The sequence below is a fragment of the Phacochoerus africanus genome, chromosome 4 (genome assembly GCF_016906955.1).
Source record: "Phacochoerus africanus isolate WHEZ1 chromosome 4, ROS_Pafr_v1, whole genome shotgun sequence".
NCBI lineage: Eukaryota > Metazoa > Chordata > Mammalia > Artiodactyla > Suidae > Phacochoerus > Phacochoerus africanus.
The window spans coordinates 87,900,604-87,917,414 of record NC_062547.1 but is presented as its reverse complement, the minus strand read 5'-3'; positions in this window follow the sequence as shown (position 1 = coordinate 87,917,414).

Sequence of the window (16,811 nt, the reverse complement as noted above, 5' to 3'; positions counted from 1 at the left end):
TCTGGACAATTTCTCCTGATTTCTTTGTTTTTCATGACCTTGACATTATTGAGGATTATTATAATTATTAATTTTTATGGCCACATCCATGGCATATGGAAGTTCCTAGGCCAGGGATTGAATCCAAGTCACAGCTGCGACCTACACCACAGCTTCTGCAACACCAGATACTTTAACTGTGCCAGGCCAGGGGTCAAACCTGCACCACTGCAGCATCCTGAGTTGCTGCAGTTGGATTCTTAACCCATTGCACTGCAGTGGGAACTCCAGTCTTCAGGATTATTGATCAGGTATTTTGTAAAATTTCTATCAGTCCAGAGTTGTCTGATATTTTCCTTATGATTGGAGTGGCGTGATGGATGGATTTTTGGGAAAAAACACTATAGGAGTGACATGCCCTTTTCATTACATCTTAACAGGACCACATGCTGTCCACCTGACCACATGCTGTCCACATGCTGTCCACATGCTGTCCACCTAACCAGATCACTTGGTTCAGGTGGGTCTGTCAGTTTTCTCTACTAGAAAGTTAATATTTTTCCCTTTCTAGTCTCTATTCTTCAGAAGCCAGTCACCTGGGCCAGCCCATGTTCAACTAAACTAACCTACATTTTAGAAGCTCTACTCTAGCTGCTAGGTTGAGACCAGATTATAGAAGGACAAGGGCAAAAGAAATATGTCAGGCAGAGTTGGTGGGGGCTGCAGCCAGTGGAGCCACATAGGAGACAGTGAGAAATGCCTGGCTTCCATTTCCAGTTTTCTGAGATGGGGAGCCCAGAGCCAATTTTGGAAGGACAAATATGAATGCAGCAACAGATCACCCTGAAATCACTTCATTCTTACCCTTTGAGGCTGGGCTTTAGGTTTTATTTCTGCATGTTGCCTAGGGAGGGTTTTGGCCATGGATGAATGGAGGCATTTGGTTTACTCACCAAGTTGGATAATATATAGAAAGTGCAGGAATATAGAAGTTCTAAATACATGCTACTTTTTGTTCTTGTTCTTGTTTTTCATCTGTGTTCAACAAATTAAGAGTCTATTATCAATTTCTGGATATAAGTAAATAATAATTGTTAGATGAAAATAGGGCAGTGGCTGGCTCTCATAAATACTTATTGAATTAGCCCAAGGAAATTAGGAGGCAAGTGATTGACAAAGGAATGGGTCCCACCCAGTGACCGCAGCCAGGCCACAAGAGCTCTGCTACTCTTCTCATGGCCATCGCTTGGAGCTTTCCCTCTTCCTTCTCTTTGCCCTTCCAATAGCTGCTTTGCAGGACTGTCCCTTTCCCTCACCTTCACCCCATGCTGGGTCAGCCTGTTCTGGAGATATGTCCTATGCCACAGAAAAAGCAAAAAGCCCTAGAGAAGTTCAGTCTCCAAATAGCTTCACCCATCCAGCCTTATTTTTTTTTCTGAAATAAAATAAATGCTACCTCCCTTTGCTTTTCTGCTTTGCGTGTCCCACAATCTGCCTTTAGCATCTCTGGGGGTGAGAGAAGACTCAGTCTTTTGATCCCAGCCAGCCCGCAAATTTTAGACATCCCTGAAAAGTCATCCAGAGCCATGAGCCTCTGTAGTTGGGTGAGAAGCTGAGCCTGCTGCCCTCTGTAGTTCTTTCATAGACGGTGTACATCTTGTCCTTGTGTTCTTGGTTTTTCTTTTAAGATTCAGGTCACATTTTTGCCTGGAAAATCCTTCCCTGACCCCCTCTTCCCTTTTCACGTCAGAGTAGGAACTTCGTCTTGGCTTAGGAACCCCCTCTCCTTCCAAGGTAGGAAAACGTGTTTCAAGTCTCAAAATACTTATAAATGTGTTAAGATACTCCAGAATACAACTGAGAACTGCTTCTATCTAAAAAAATGTCAAGCAATACAATGTTAAAGAAATTAATACAAAATTAAGGCTCGTAGTGTTTTTAACTGGGTTACTGCATTTGGTTTCCGGTAGTTTATCTGGTTGTGACTCTGGGAAGTCAGAGTGAAGCATGGGAAGAGTGAGACAGAGACAGGGTAAAGCACAGGTGTGGTGCTCTCAGAAGCTTGCTCACTGTAGCCCATGGGGTTGCATTGCCTCTGCTGTGGGGCCTCCTGAAATCATCCAGAATGTCTATGGGCATTGTCTTCTTGGAAGGACAGGTTGAGGCTAAATATGCCACTCTACTTATGTACTACATTTTGTTCATCCACACCTCTGCTGATTTACACTTGGTTACTCTGCTTTTTGGTTACTGTGTATAATGATGCTATGAACACAGATATATAAAACTTTGGGTCCCGCTTTCAATTTTTGGGTATATACTCAGAAACGGAATCATCTGATAATTCTGTTGACAGAAAAATTAATCAGTAGTCAACCCAAGGTGAAATAGGGAATTTTACTCAAGCCAATCTGAGGATTATATAACCCAGCAGACAGTCTTCAGAAATCTCTGAGGACTCTTTCCTTTTTAGAAGTCAAAGGTACAGTCATACACATTTTTGAGACAAAGGATTATAGGTCGAAGTGACGGACTGACATTTAGCATAAAGCTCACCAAAGATACACAGTCTAGATAAGCCTGAACTAAGCGAGCAACAAACAGGTCACCATGACCCCTTACCAGATTAGGAAAGGAAAAATTCATCTGTTAAGGAGTTACATTGTTGTCATCATCAGAAGGAAAAAAAAACCAACAACAAAAACGTTGATCTTTACAGACTGACAGGCTTTCTCACCTTTGAGGAGGTCTGCTTAGTGCATAATGCAGACATACATCACACATTCTATCTTTCCTTTTGTAAGGGAGGACCCAATATGGGAGTATGTTATGCTACAATTTCTTGTCCTGCCTTAAAACATGACTTTCATTCCATCCATTCTATCTTTCCTTTTGTAAGGAGCCACCGTACTCTTTGTGTAGTGGCTGTACCATTTTACATCCATCCAAGAGTGCACAAGGTTCCAATTTCACCACATCCTCACCAATATTTGCTATTTCTAAAGGGTGTGGGTTGATACCTCATTGTGGCGTTGAGTTGCTTTTCCCTGAATGTTCGTGATGTCGAGCATCTTTTCCTATCCTTGTTGGCCATTTTTATATCTTCTTTGGACAAATACCTATTGAAGTTCTTTGTCCATTTTTAAATCAGATTTTAAAAAATCGTTGAGTTCTTTATGTTGCCTGGATATTAACCCTCCTTAGGGGCATGATTTGCAAAACCTTTTTCTCATTCCTTAGTTTGTCTTTTTTCCTGACTCTTTTTGTTTGTTTTTCTCTTCATTTTTTAAAGTTTTACTGAAGGACAGTTGATTTATATTGTTGTGATAATTTCTGCTGTACAACAAAGTGATTCAGTTATACATATATTTGTTTATTTTTAAGATAATGGGGCTTAGAGTGATTTAGTGACTTTTGAAAATCATACATATCTTTACTGGAGTTTTTATTGGACTTGAACACAAGTCTTTACCCTTTATCTAATTTCATTTTTTCATTATCTCTCCCCAGTCTCTAACATTTGGTCACATCAACATAAAAAGTAGTTTGTCCTATGACAATTGATACCATATGGGCACAGTATGAAGAAACAAAATTTTAACTGGTCCTTTGGTGGACCCCGCTTCTTGCTGTTCTCCTCTCTTAATCCTCCTCTGCCATTATCTCGTGGGGATGCTTATGGAGATATATGCCTCGGTGCCTTTAGTTACACTAATTAGCTAATTAATTAATGAAATTTATTTTCGCCATCATATCCTCCTTAAAATGTTCTATTCTGTTCCTTAAAATGTTTTTAAGAGTCAGAACATGTTGTCCAAAGGCTATTTATTTACTTTAACAACTGCTCGCTATTTCATGGTGATAACAGCTGATGGTTTTTTTTCACCACATGGTAAAGAGGAGATGAATTAGATGGAGCAAGTGTCCATGCTCTCCAAATTAATGCCAAAACACTGATGCGAATAGATGCAGGCTACTACCTAGCCTGGTGCCTGACACAAAGTAGACATCCAATAACTATTTGTCAAATAAATGTCACAATGCCACAACAAAGGGAGAAGATTTGTAGGGAAACCAGGCTCAGTTATTTGATTTAGCAGGAGAAAAGGAGCAGTATCTTCTACATTATAGCCTCTGTGGAAATGGATGTTATTGGTCTCATTCTTCATGTCTCAGGCTTTGGGAATATAGCATCTTTGAGAGTAAGCAGGAATAAATCTCTCCAGAAGAATACAGCGAGTCCAAGCAGCCTTTCTGGATGGATGTTGAAAGGAGCCAAGATTTGCACCACATCTTTTTTTTTCTTTTTAGCCTCACCCTACATCACCATGTGGAAGTTCCAGGGCCAGGGATTGAACCCGAGCATAGCAACGATGCATGTCCTTGACCCACTGAGGCACAGGGGAACTCTTTGGGCCCTTTCAATCAAAGCAACTCTTTATATTGTGGGAGGCTGTGAAAAAGGATTCTGGAAAAAGCAATGAAACTGTTTGGCTTTTCCACAAAATTTCTTTTCAACAATGACTCTTGAGTAAATCATTAAACTTCCCCGGGCCTCTGCTTGCTCTCATCAAAACCATAGTGTGCAATCAGAAAAGCTATTCTCCTGGGCTCTAAAATGTTATATTTCCAAAACTACTACGAGGTACCACCTCACACCAGTCAGAATGGCCATCACCAAAAAGTCTACAAATAACAAATGCTGGAGAAGGTGTGGAGAAAAGGGAACCCTCCTACACTGCTGGTGGGAATGTAAATTGGTACAACCACTACGGAAAACAGTGTGGAGGTACCTCAGAAAACTAAATATAGAACCACTCTGTGACCCAGCAATCCCACTCTTGGGCATATATCTAGACAAAACTTTCCTTGAAAAAGACGCATGCACCGTCATGTTCATTGCAGCACTATTCACAATAGCCAAGACCAGGAAACAACCTAAATGTCCATCAATAGATGACTAGATTAAGAAGATGTGGTATATATACACAATGGCATACTACTCAGCCATAAAAAGAACAAAATAATGCCATTTGCAGCAACATGGATGGAACTAGAGATTCTCATACTAAGTGAAGTAAGTCAGAAAGAGAAAGGCAGATACCATATGATGTCACATATCTGGAATCTAATATACGGCGCAAGTAAATTTTCCACAGAAAAGAAACTCATGGACTTGGAGTACAGACTTGTGGTTGCCAAAGGGGAGGGGGGAGAGAACAGGATGGACTGGGAATCTGGGGTTAATAGATGTATATATTGCCTTTGGAATGGATAAGCAATGAGATCCTGCTGTATAGCGCTGGAAACTATATCTAGTCACTTATGATGGAGCATGATGGAGGATAATGTGAGAAAAAGAGTGTATATTTGTATGTGTGACTGGGTCACTTTGCTGTACAGTAGAAAATTGACAGAACACTGTAAACCAGCCAAAGTGGAAAAAATAAAAATCATTTTAAAAAAAGTACAATGTTGTGTTTCTATTTCAGTATTCTGTTTGAAAGAAAATCTGAAAAAATAAATTGAGCAGGTTTAAGAGTTATATGTAAATACTCTACTTTATTTTATATATTTTTAGGACTGCACCTGCAGCATGTGGAGGTTCCCAGGCTAGGGGCTGAATCGGAGCTGTAATCACTGGCCTACACCACAGCCACAGCAACTCGGGATCCGAGCTGCATCTGGGACCTACACCACATCTTAACCCACTGAGTGAGGTCTGGGATCAAACCTGCATTCTCATGGATACTGGGCAGATTCCTTTCTGTTGAGCCATGATGGGAATTCTGTAAATATTCTATTTTAAATTAGATTCCTACATTCATTAAAGATTATGGAAAACTTAAATAAATTTCCCCCCTCTTTTTAGTTTGTATGTTCATCATTATCTCCAATTTGCAATCTTGGTTTACAACCTAAATTACACATTCAAAATGATCTATAGTTCATACATAAGAATAGATTTTAGGAGTCCCCATCGTGGCGCAGCAGAAACAAATCCTACAAGGAACCAGGAGATTGTGGGTTCAATCCCTGGCCTCGCTCAGTGGGTTAAGGATCTGGCAATGCCATGAGCTGTGTTGTAGGTCACAGATGCGGCTCAGATCTGACATTGCTGTGGCTGTGGCTGTGGCTGGCAGCTATAGCTCTAATTAGACCCCTAGCCTGGGAACCTCCATGTGTCTGTGGGTGCAGCCCTAAAAAGACACACACACACACACAAGAATAGATTCTAATGTAAGGGCATTTCTAGTCACCTGAATTACTACATTGATATTAATAAATCAATATCAATATTTTGATTTCTCTTGGTTTATGTGGTTGTGTTGTCTGGCTGCCTACCAATCTTTGATTATTTTCCTATATTTGGTGGTAATTTCTCTTTTTAGGAGTCTTATCTTCCCAAGGTAGAATCTCCCAGACTCACTTTCCCAGCTGGCCTGACAGCTAGGATGGGGCAGGCCTGGGCCTGAGGCCCTGCTATTCCGACAACACTGACTTGAGGATCTCAGTGGGAAGCAGTGGGTATGAAGAAGCAGGCATGGAGTGGCACCCTTTTCTGGAATGGGTGTGGTCAACACAGCAGCGATACAAGGGGAGGGGGAGTCTGTGTCTGGTGTTAGCAGTACGGTCACCCACGGACTGGTTTGAATGCTGTTTATTCATATCAGCCTGACTCTGGCCTTCCTGGAGGTTCCTTGAACTTCTGAATAAACTTTTTTTTTTCTTTTTTGTTGTTTTTGTTGTTGTTGTTGTTGTTGCTATTTCTTGGGCCGCGCCCACGGCATATGGAGGTTCCCAGGCCAGGGGTTGAATCGGAGCTGTAGCCACCGGCCTACGCCAGAGCCACAGCAACGCAGGATCCGAGCCGCGTCTGCAACCTACACCACAGTTCACGGCAACGCCGGATCATTAACCCACTGAGCAAGGCCAGGGACCGAACCCGCAACCTCATGGTTCCTAGTCAGATTCGTTAACCACTGCGCCATGACGGGAACTCCTGAATAAACTTTTATAAAGGCTTTTCAGCTTAAACTTGGTAGAGCAGGTTCTGTTGCTGGCATACAAGAACACCGATTGACAGAATTTATTTCTAAAATAATCTCTTATGTGTCCAGGATCCAAGTATTTACTTTCCAAGACAATAAATAAATAAATAAATACCTTAGAACTATCTGTTCCTAAACTCAGTTTTTATTAGTCCATAAAATAATATGACTGATGCTTTAGTAATAGCTATTTCTTCACTCAGCAAATCTTGTGCTCAGAGCTGAAAAGCCTGGATATTTGTTAAGTCACAAGCCCTGTGTCTGAAAGCTCACATCTCTTTCAAAGCTGGGCATCTATTGCTGGGAGACTGAATATTTATAATAATGCTTAACATTAATGAATACTTACCCTGCTCCAGGCACATATTAAAAACTCATTGAATCATCCCAACCACTCTAAGAGTAGGTTCAGCTCTTATTGCTACAGATAAAGAAAACGAGGAGCTTTGCCAAGTTAAGCCATTGTTCAAGGACACATGACTAGTGAGCAGCAGAGGTGAGATCTGAACTCAGACGGTCCGGCACCAGACCACACATCCTCACCATCACTCTATGGAAGTGAGTTTGCATCACCGTGAGAGTTTCAATTTAAGAAACACTGGTTATATTTATCACGTTTAAAACTTCTTCTGTCTCATTGTAAAACTGAGAATCAACAGTCACAATTAGACTAGGAAAGAGTAAAGACTCCCCTCCCCCCCCCACTTTTTAAAAAGATAAAACTGAGCCCCTAAATGGACCTTCCCCTCAGTTTCCTTGGATATAGCTGAGAGGGACCAGAACATCCCAGAAGATGATTTAAATCCTACACATCTCTTTCCTTGCTCTTACTACTTTGTGGCTTCTCAACACAACAGCCAAAGCAGACCTGTTCTCTCTTCTTTCAAAAGTCTCCAGTTTCAGAGTTCTCTTGTGGTGCAGTGGGCTAAGGTACGGGTGTGGTCACTACAGGAGACAGGGTTGCTGCTGTGGTGCAGGTTCCATTCCTGGCCTGGGAACTTCCATATGCCATGGGCAGGACCAAAAAAAAAAAAGAAAAAAAAAAGAAAAAAACCCATAAAACAAACAAAAAAACAATAACCACCATCCAGTGTCTTCTCTTATAACTCAGAGAAAAAGCTGAAATCCTTATTAAGACTGCTGAGACCTGACATAATCTCACTTCCCTAACTTCTTGGATCTCAGCTCCTGTGACTCTCTTCTCTTTGCTGTGTCCCCAGCAGCCCTGGTCCCTTGGCTGTTTCTTGAACACGTAGGGCAACCTGACTGCCTTGGGTTTTGACCTTTCTGGATCAATCTTCTCCAAGGTATCCAAGGCTTTCAGTGCCAGCACTGGGTTTGTCCTGGGGTCCCTGGCTGGTTGATCACTCTGTGTAGTCCAAGTACTGAAAACAGTGCCTGGCTCATAACAACCTTAATAAATATTTGTTGAAGAGAATGAATGAATGAGCAAGTAGGTAAGAGAAATAAGTACTTTCATCTATGCATTTTTATTACCTTATGAATTTTATTACATTTATAGGTGTACAACAATCATCACAACCAAATTTTACAGCATTTCCATCCCAAACCTTCAGTGCATCCCCCCACACCCCCCAACATCTCTCCTTTGGAAACCATAAGTTTTTCAAATCTGTGAGTCAGTATCTGTTCTGCAAAGAAGTTCATTGTGTCCTTTTTTAAGATTCCACATGCCAGTAAGAGCATTTGATGCTGGTGTCCCATTGTCTGACTATTTAGAGGGGAGCCTCCGTGGGTATTTATTACCCCTGAAATCAGAACACATAGGTATATGTTCATCAGAGCAACTTGTAAGGCTTCTTCAGCATGGAAAGAAGCTCAGCTTTCATGAACAGGGAACCAATGTTTCTTTTCTTTTGTTTGTTTCTTTTTAGGGCTGCACCTGTGCCACATGAAGTTCCCAGACTAGGGGCTGAACCAGAACTGTAGCTGCCGGCCTCCACCACAGCCACAGCAATGCCAGATCCAAGCTGCATCTGCGACCTACACCACAGCTCACAACAACGACGGATCCTTAACCCACTGAGCAAGGCCAGGGATCGAATCCGCATCCTCATGGATACCAGTAAGGTTCTTTTACTGCCAAGACACAACGGCAACTCCATGAACCAATATTTCCTAACCTCCTAATCAGAAACACATTTATCACTTTGCTGTTACTGAAAGTGGTTTGGAATAGTGTATCTCATCTTCTAGAGAAAGAACTGAAATGGCCATGTGGGCTTTACTTCTTTTTCGACTTCAAAATGGTTTCCCTATTTTAAAAGGCAATGACACATTTTTTTTTTTTTTTTGCCATTTCTTGGGCCGCTTCCGTGGCATATGGAGGTTCCCAGGCTAGGGGTCTAATCGGAGCTGTAGCCGCTGGTCTACACCAGAGCCACAGCAACGCGGGATCCAAGCCGCCTCTGCGACCTACACCACGGCTCACAGCAACGCCGGGTCCTTAACCCACTGAGCAAGGCCAGGGATCAAACCCTCAACCTCATGGTTCCTAGTCGGATTTGTTAACCACTGAGCCATGACGGGAACTCCGAAGATATATTTTTAAGGTGCACGCTTTTCCATTGCTTATGACCCTGAGTGGCAACTTCCTCCTTCACTCTGACACTTCCTCCATCTACTCCAGCTGGGACCTTCCTAGGGTTGCTCCTTGAGTCATTCCACTTCTTGATACCCGCCCCCCCATTTTCTTGCACCAATCTCCCCAATTTCAGCTTCTTCAAACCAACACAATCTGGTGACAGTCTGTCATGCACTCGTTCCTCAAAATATCTTCTGCAAGAGAATTCCACAATTCATGAGACAGAGGCTTCTTCATCTTTGCATCCTTTGATCCTAGCATGGTCTGTGCATTTACTCACCTACCCATTCATTCTTTCAACACATTTTTTTGAGTTCCATAATGGGAATACACCAATGAACAAGACATTTTCTCTGTTCCCACTAGTAGGGGACAGGCAAATAAATAGGGATGATCAAGGGAGTATTAGAATTACATTGTGGAGACACTCTTGTGGCTCAGTGGGTTAAGAAACCAACTAGTATCCACGAGGATGTGATCCCTAGCCTCTCTCAGTGGGTTAAAGGATCCAGTGTTGCCATGAGCTGTGGTATAGGTTACAGACATGGCTCAGATATGGAGTGGCTGTGGCTGTGGCCGGCAGCTTCAGCTCCGATTTGACCCCTAGCCTGGGAACTTCCATATGTTGCAGGTGTAGCCCCCAAACCGCCCCCCCCCCAAAAAAAAACCTACATTGTACTTATTCATGATAAATGTAGTGTACTGTGGATGCACATAGGAAGAGTACAGTAACTATCAGAAGCCAAGCACTAGGAACATGTTATTTGAATAATGAAGGAATGAGTGAGTGAGTGAAGAAATGAATGAGCATAGACCCTTCAAGGTAAGTGGTTACATCATATGGAAAACGCTTCTCCAGTTTCACCAGTTTGAAGAGGCCAGCTCATATGAATCCATATCATGAAAAATATAACATTTATTTCCCACTATTTTCTCTTCTCTCCTTTCTGTTCTGACCAAACAGCAGGATGAAATGAGATGTGACTGCCAGGGTACAAGCAACGCTACCGTGGGGATGCCCCAGTGAGTTTCCTCAAGACTCTAATACAATAACTCTGATGTCAGGCAAAATTGCACCCATCTGAAACTCCAGCATTTTCCTTATTGATTAAACAAAATATCTGCTCATCTTCAAGGCAGCTGGCTGTATGCCACCATGGGTTGCTGAACTTTGCTGATTTTGCTGAAGGGTATCAAAATCGCGGCTGTGTGCACGGCAAAGCAGCATTATTTTCCCAGTTCGAACTTCGCCCCTTGGTTTCAGCACATCTCTTTGATCCCTTATGATGGTTTCCATGCCAGCTATTTGCTTGCTGGTCTACGTTGCTGATTCTACACACAGCACAGCAGGGTTTATCAAAGGGCCATCTAGTCTTCCTGATAACTCCCCAGGATAGTAAATATCTGCTGTGGAACCAGAAAGAGCTAGTTCAAACCAGTCCTTCTTAGTTTCACTGGTCATTTTTCACTCTTTACAGAAACTTACCTTTTCTTAATTTCCCTATACCAAATCAGAGCCTGTAGGAATTTTGCTTTTTAAGAAAACTCTTGTTGGAGTTCCTGTCGTGACACAGCAGAAATGAATCCGACTAGAAACCCTGAGGTGGGGGTTCAATCCCTGGCCTAGTTCAGTGGGTTAAGAATCTGGCGTTGCTGTGAGCTGTGGTGTAGGTCGCAGACGAGGCTTGGATCTGGCGTTGCTGTGGCTGTGGCGTGGGCCGGCAGCTACAGCTCCGATTAGACCCCTAGCCTGGGAACCTCCATGTGCCATGGGTGCAGGCCCAAAAAGACAAAAGACAAAAAAAGAAAAGAAAGAAAGAAAGAAAAAACTCTCATTTCTATATGTTAAAGTAAATTATAAACAGTAATTTAACATTTTAGTACCCATTTAATAATTCATAGGCATCTCTGAAAAGAAAGGAAAAAATTAATTCTGATTCCTTCACATACAGTCCAGATTAAATTTTTTCCAATTTGTACCCCAAAGACCTTTTATAGTAGGTTTGTTCAAACTAGGATCCAGCGCGGGACCATGCATTGCGTTTGTTTGTTTTACACACAAAAACCTTGCGTTTGATATAGCACACGGTGGTCCTGTGGAATGGACCAGGCCAGCTGTCCTGAAGAATATATAATTCTGGAGTTCCCATCGTGGCTCAGTGATAGTGAGCCTGACTAGTATCCACAAGGATGTGGGTTCGATCCCTGGCCTCACTCAGTGGGTTAAGGGTCTGGCTTTGCCAGCAGCTGTGGAGTAGGTCACAGACATGACTTGGATCTGGCGTGGCTGTGGCATGGGCCGGCAGCTGCAGCTCCAATCTGACTCCTAGCCATGGGTGCAGACATAAAAAGACCAAAATATGTGTGCGTGTGTGTATGTGTGTGTGTGTGTGTGTATACATATTTATATACACATATAAAATTCACCTGACTGCTTCCTTTTTATGTGGTTAACCTTGTTCTTAGATCACCTGTATTTCCTGTAAACTGGAAGTGAAATCCAAGACTTGATTAAATTCCACTCAGATGTCTTTGGCTGGTACATCATTGGTGATACAGGTTTTCTCATTCTATATCACAACAGGAAACTCATGATATTTTATGTTCTCTCTTGCAACCAGGAATCCTGATGTAAAATTTAAAATTATAAAAATTTAAAAATTTTATTTCATTGAAAAAGTGGTAACTACCTATATTATCACATTTAGACACTAAAAAGAGCTATCAGAGAAAAGGAAGTCTTCCTTCTGTACCATAATTTCAATCATCAGTCTCCCTTGCATAAGAAGGAAGCGTCTCTCCCAGAAATACTGTACACACACATGATGGAAGCATGCCTCCTTTTAGAACCCATGTGGTAGATGCTTCTATTTCAGTACAGGTTCTTTTTATTTATTCTTTTTCTTTCTTTCTTTGTTTCTTTTTATTTATTTGTTAAAGTATAGTTGATGTGCCATGTTGTGCCAATGCCAATTTCTGCTGTACAGCAAAGTGACTCAGTCATACCCACAAACACATTCGTTTTTTTTTTTTTTTTATCTTCTAGGGCTGTACCTAAGGCATATGGAAGTTCCCAGGCTAGGGGTCAAATCACAGCTATAGCTGCCGGCCTACACCACAGCCACAGCAACGTGGGATCCAAGCTGAGTCTGTGACCTACACCACAGATCCCGGCAACTCTGGATCCCCAACCCACTGAGCATGGCCAGGGCTGGAACCCGCATCTTCATGGATTCTAGTCGGGTTTGTTAACCACTGAGACATGAAGGGAACTCTGATTCTTTTGTTAATATGTTGTTTTCCATCATGGTCTATCCCAGGAGATTGGATATTATTCCCTGTGCTACACAGTAGGACCTCACTGCTTATTCATTCTAAATGTAATAGTTTTCATCTACTAACTCCAAACTTCTAGTCTATCCCACTCCCTTAGCAACCACAAGACTGCTCTCCATGCCTGTGATTCTGTTTCTGTTCTGTAGGTAGGTTCATTTGTGCCATATTTTAAACTCCACCTATAAGTGCTACCTTATAGTATTTGTCCTTCTCTTTCTGACTGACTTCACTTAATATGATAATCTCTAGTTGTATCCATATTCATGTAATTGGCATTATTTCATTCTTGTTAAATGGCTGAGTAGTATTCCATTGTGTACATGTACCCCCTCTGCTTGACCCATTCGTCTGTTGATGGACATTTGGGTTATTTCCATGTCTTGGCTATTGTGAATGGTGCTGCAATGAACATAGGCGTGTATGTATTTTTTTGAATTGTAGTTTTGCCTGGATATATGCCCAGGAGTTGGATTACTGGATCATGTATTCTTCAAAAAAATTTTTTAAATAAAATTTATTACAATGTTGTGTTCATTTCAGGTGAGCAGCAAAGTGATTCAATTTTATCTATATGTATATTTCTGATTTTTTTCCAAGATATATTATTCCAATGTATCGAGTATAGTTCTGTGTGCTATACAATAGGTCCTTGTTGGTTCTACTTTATATGTAGTAGTTTGTACCTGTTAATCCCAAACTCCTTCCTAATTCATCCCTACCCAGCCCCTTGACTTTTGGAAACCTTAAGGTGTTGGGTTTTTTTTTTTCTAAGTCTGTGAATCTGTTTCTGTTTGGTAACAAGTTAATTTGTATCATTTTTTTAAGATTCCAGATATAAATTATATTATTTGATAGCATAGCATGTGTTCTTTTTAATGGCTCCATGGTTTATCATCCTACGGATGTTCTATAATTCACGTAACTAGTTATTTCAATGACGGATATTTTGGTCATTTCCAGACATGTGTTTTTGCCCAAATGGAAAATAATTTGGGTTACATTCCTAGAAATGATACGGCTCATCCAAGGGTGTGTGAATTCTAAATTTGGATAGATACAGCCAGATTGCTTTCCAGTTTGTACAAATTTACATGTCTATACAAAGCATGTGTATAATAGTGTCTTTTCCTTTAAACTTGATCAACAAAAAGTTTTTTTTGAAAAAACTTTTGTTGTTTTCATGTACATTTACCTACCTTTGAATGTATTGTATATCTTTTCCTATATTTACTAGGGTAAGGAAATATATTACCTAATTATGTAGGTTAAGGAAAGTCTCTCTTGTTATATCAAATTGTGCAAATATTTGTGGTAGAATATTAGTATTCAGGTTGCTTTAATCTATAAGTTCATTACTCCCTCCCCCTCTTTTTTCCTGCACTGCAAAGATATAAAGCAAGTATTTCCCCCACTTCTGATAAGGGTGCCTTTTAGAAAAATGGGCCTCATTTTCCCATTGCTTTTGGTCCAGTATCTTGTCGGAACAAGAGAGCAAGAGGGAAATCGATCTTTCAGAAAAGCTTAAAAGGTTATGAGTGCGGTGCTCCTGTTGTGACTCAGCACGTTAAGAACCTGACTAGTATCCATGAGGATGTGGGTTTGTTTGATCCCTGGACTTATTTGGTAGGTTAAGGATCTGGCGTTGCCACAAGCTGCAGTGTAGGTCACAGATGTGGCTCAGATCTGGCAGTTGCTGTGGCTGTGGTGTAGGCTAGCAGCTGTGGCTTTGACTTGACCCCTAGCCCTGAAAAGAAAAAAAAATAAGGAGTTCCCGCCGTGGCACAGTGGAAACGAATCTGACTAGGAACCATGAAGTTGCGGGTTCAATCCCTGGCCTCCCTCAGTGGGTTAAGGATCTGGTGTTGCCGTGATCTGTGGTGTAGGTTGAAGACATGGCTTGGATCCCACGTTGATGTGGCTGTGGCTTAGGCCAGTGGCTGTAGCTCTGATTGGACCCTTAGCCTGGGAACCTCCACATACTGAAAAAACAAAAAACAAAACAGACAAAAGACGAAAAAAAAAAAGAAAAAAAAAAGAAAAAAATAATAAGGTTGGGCATTGGGGGAAGTGGGCAGGAGACAGTGTAAGATGCATATGTGAGACACAGGAGCTGAGAGCTGATCGCCAGAAGTTTCCCAAGAAGAGAGAGGACCCACTTTGTGGGAAGGAAAGAGTCAAATGGGGCCTGGCAGTTACTACATTAAGAGATAATGTGTCAGTGCTCAGAAGCTGCTTGAACTCTGTCAGTGCCTGCAGGCTCACTACGTGGCACCTCACTTCATCTCTACCAAGTGCACTGTGCTTCCTGGGGCACCTGACTCACAGCATCGTATCCCACAGTGGAAGAGTGACTGGCAAGCAAGGGTGAGGACGCTGGTACTGACCCCAAGCCTTTGGTCCCTAGCTGCGTACATCTCCTCCTAACACCTGTAAGCCCAAGAAAATGGGGTGGAGCCGAGTTCTGAATGTCAGTCATGGAGATGAGCCCCCACTCACAGCATCTGCATAGGTGGAAGGACAGGGGGCAGCTCAAGATCCCCTTACTGGGACAGTGGTTACTAACCCTCATCACATGTTATTTTTTTTACTTTACCTTTGTTTAGAGTTTTTGGGGTTTTGTGCTCACATTTAAATTCTTTTATACAGTGAAATTTATTTTTTTTTCCTTCTAGGCTTTTCTTTTATAGACTTATGTTTAAAAATCCGATCAACTTTGAACTTGTTCTAAGAGATTTAACTTTTTCTTCCTAGGTGATTGATCAAAAGTCCAACATTATTAAACAATCCAGATTTTCCTTACTGACCTGAACTACTACTCCCTTTATCGTACATCAACATTTATACATATATCCGATCTTTCTTTCTTTTAATGCAAGTATCCAGTGGCTTTAATTAATGTTATTTATAATGACTATCTGGCAATGCCACACCTTCTTCTCTATCTCTTTTTTTTTCTAATTTTCCCGTAATATCAATAATATCTCCTCCATGTGCACTTGAGAATTTGCATGTCTATTTCCCCTCGATACTGAAGATCCACCCTGAGATTATATTCCATTTATTAATCAATTTAGAACAACTTTGCATCTTAAAATATTGTCTTTCTCTTTATGAACACGGGTAGAGATTTGTCTTATTTTGCATCCCCACATTTCCTTTAACAGCTCTTATGCATTTCCTGTTTATATTATTCTAGATGTTTAATCATTTTGCTCAAAGCATAAAACAGATCTTTTTAACTTCCACTATACTTTCCAAATAGTTGTCAAGCATATACAGAAAAGCAATGACTTTTGTATGTAAAAAATTTAACCAGTGACTTTACTGGTTATTTGCAGATGATCTTCTTGAGATTTCTAGCTATATAACCCTTTTATCTGCATAAAATATAATTTTATCTTCACTTTTCCATTATTTTTAATTGTCTAAATGTATTGTCTAATATTGCCAGGTCAAGGTAATACAAGTGGGGGTGTTGAACATACTTTCTTGGAGTTAGAAAACATGGTTTGAAGTACTTTTCCCCAATATTTTTTTATTATTATATAAAATGTCATCCAATTAATATATAACTTTGAATCTTTCAATGTAGCAAAATTATTTTTAAAGACTTTATTGGTTACCTATTTATCTTTTGAAAGTTTTATTAACTTCCATCTTATCATCATTCTATTCCAAGCACTGGGCTTATTGTATCCAAAATGAAACCTGTGTTTCATAAATCTAGGTTGGCATATATATATAATAGTGAGAGAGGAGGAGAGAGAGAAGCAAGGGCCTGAAACATATTAAGTAATAAATTGTTGTTGTTATTACTATTTCAAAGAATGGTCCATAAA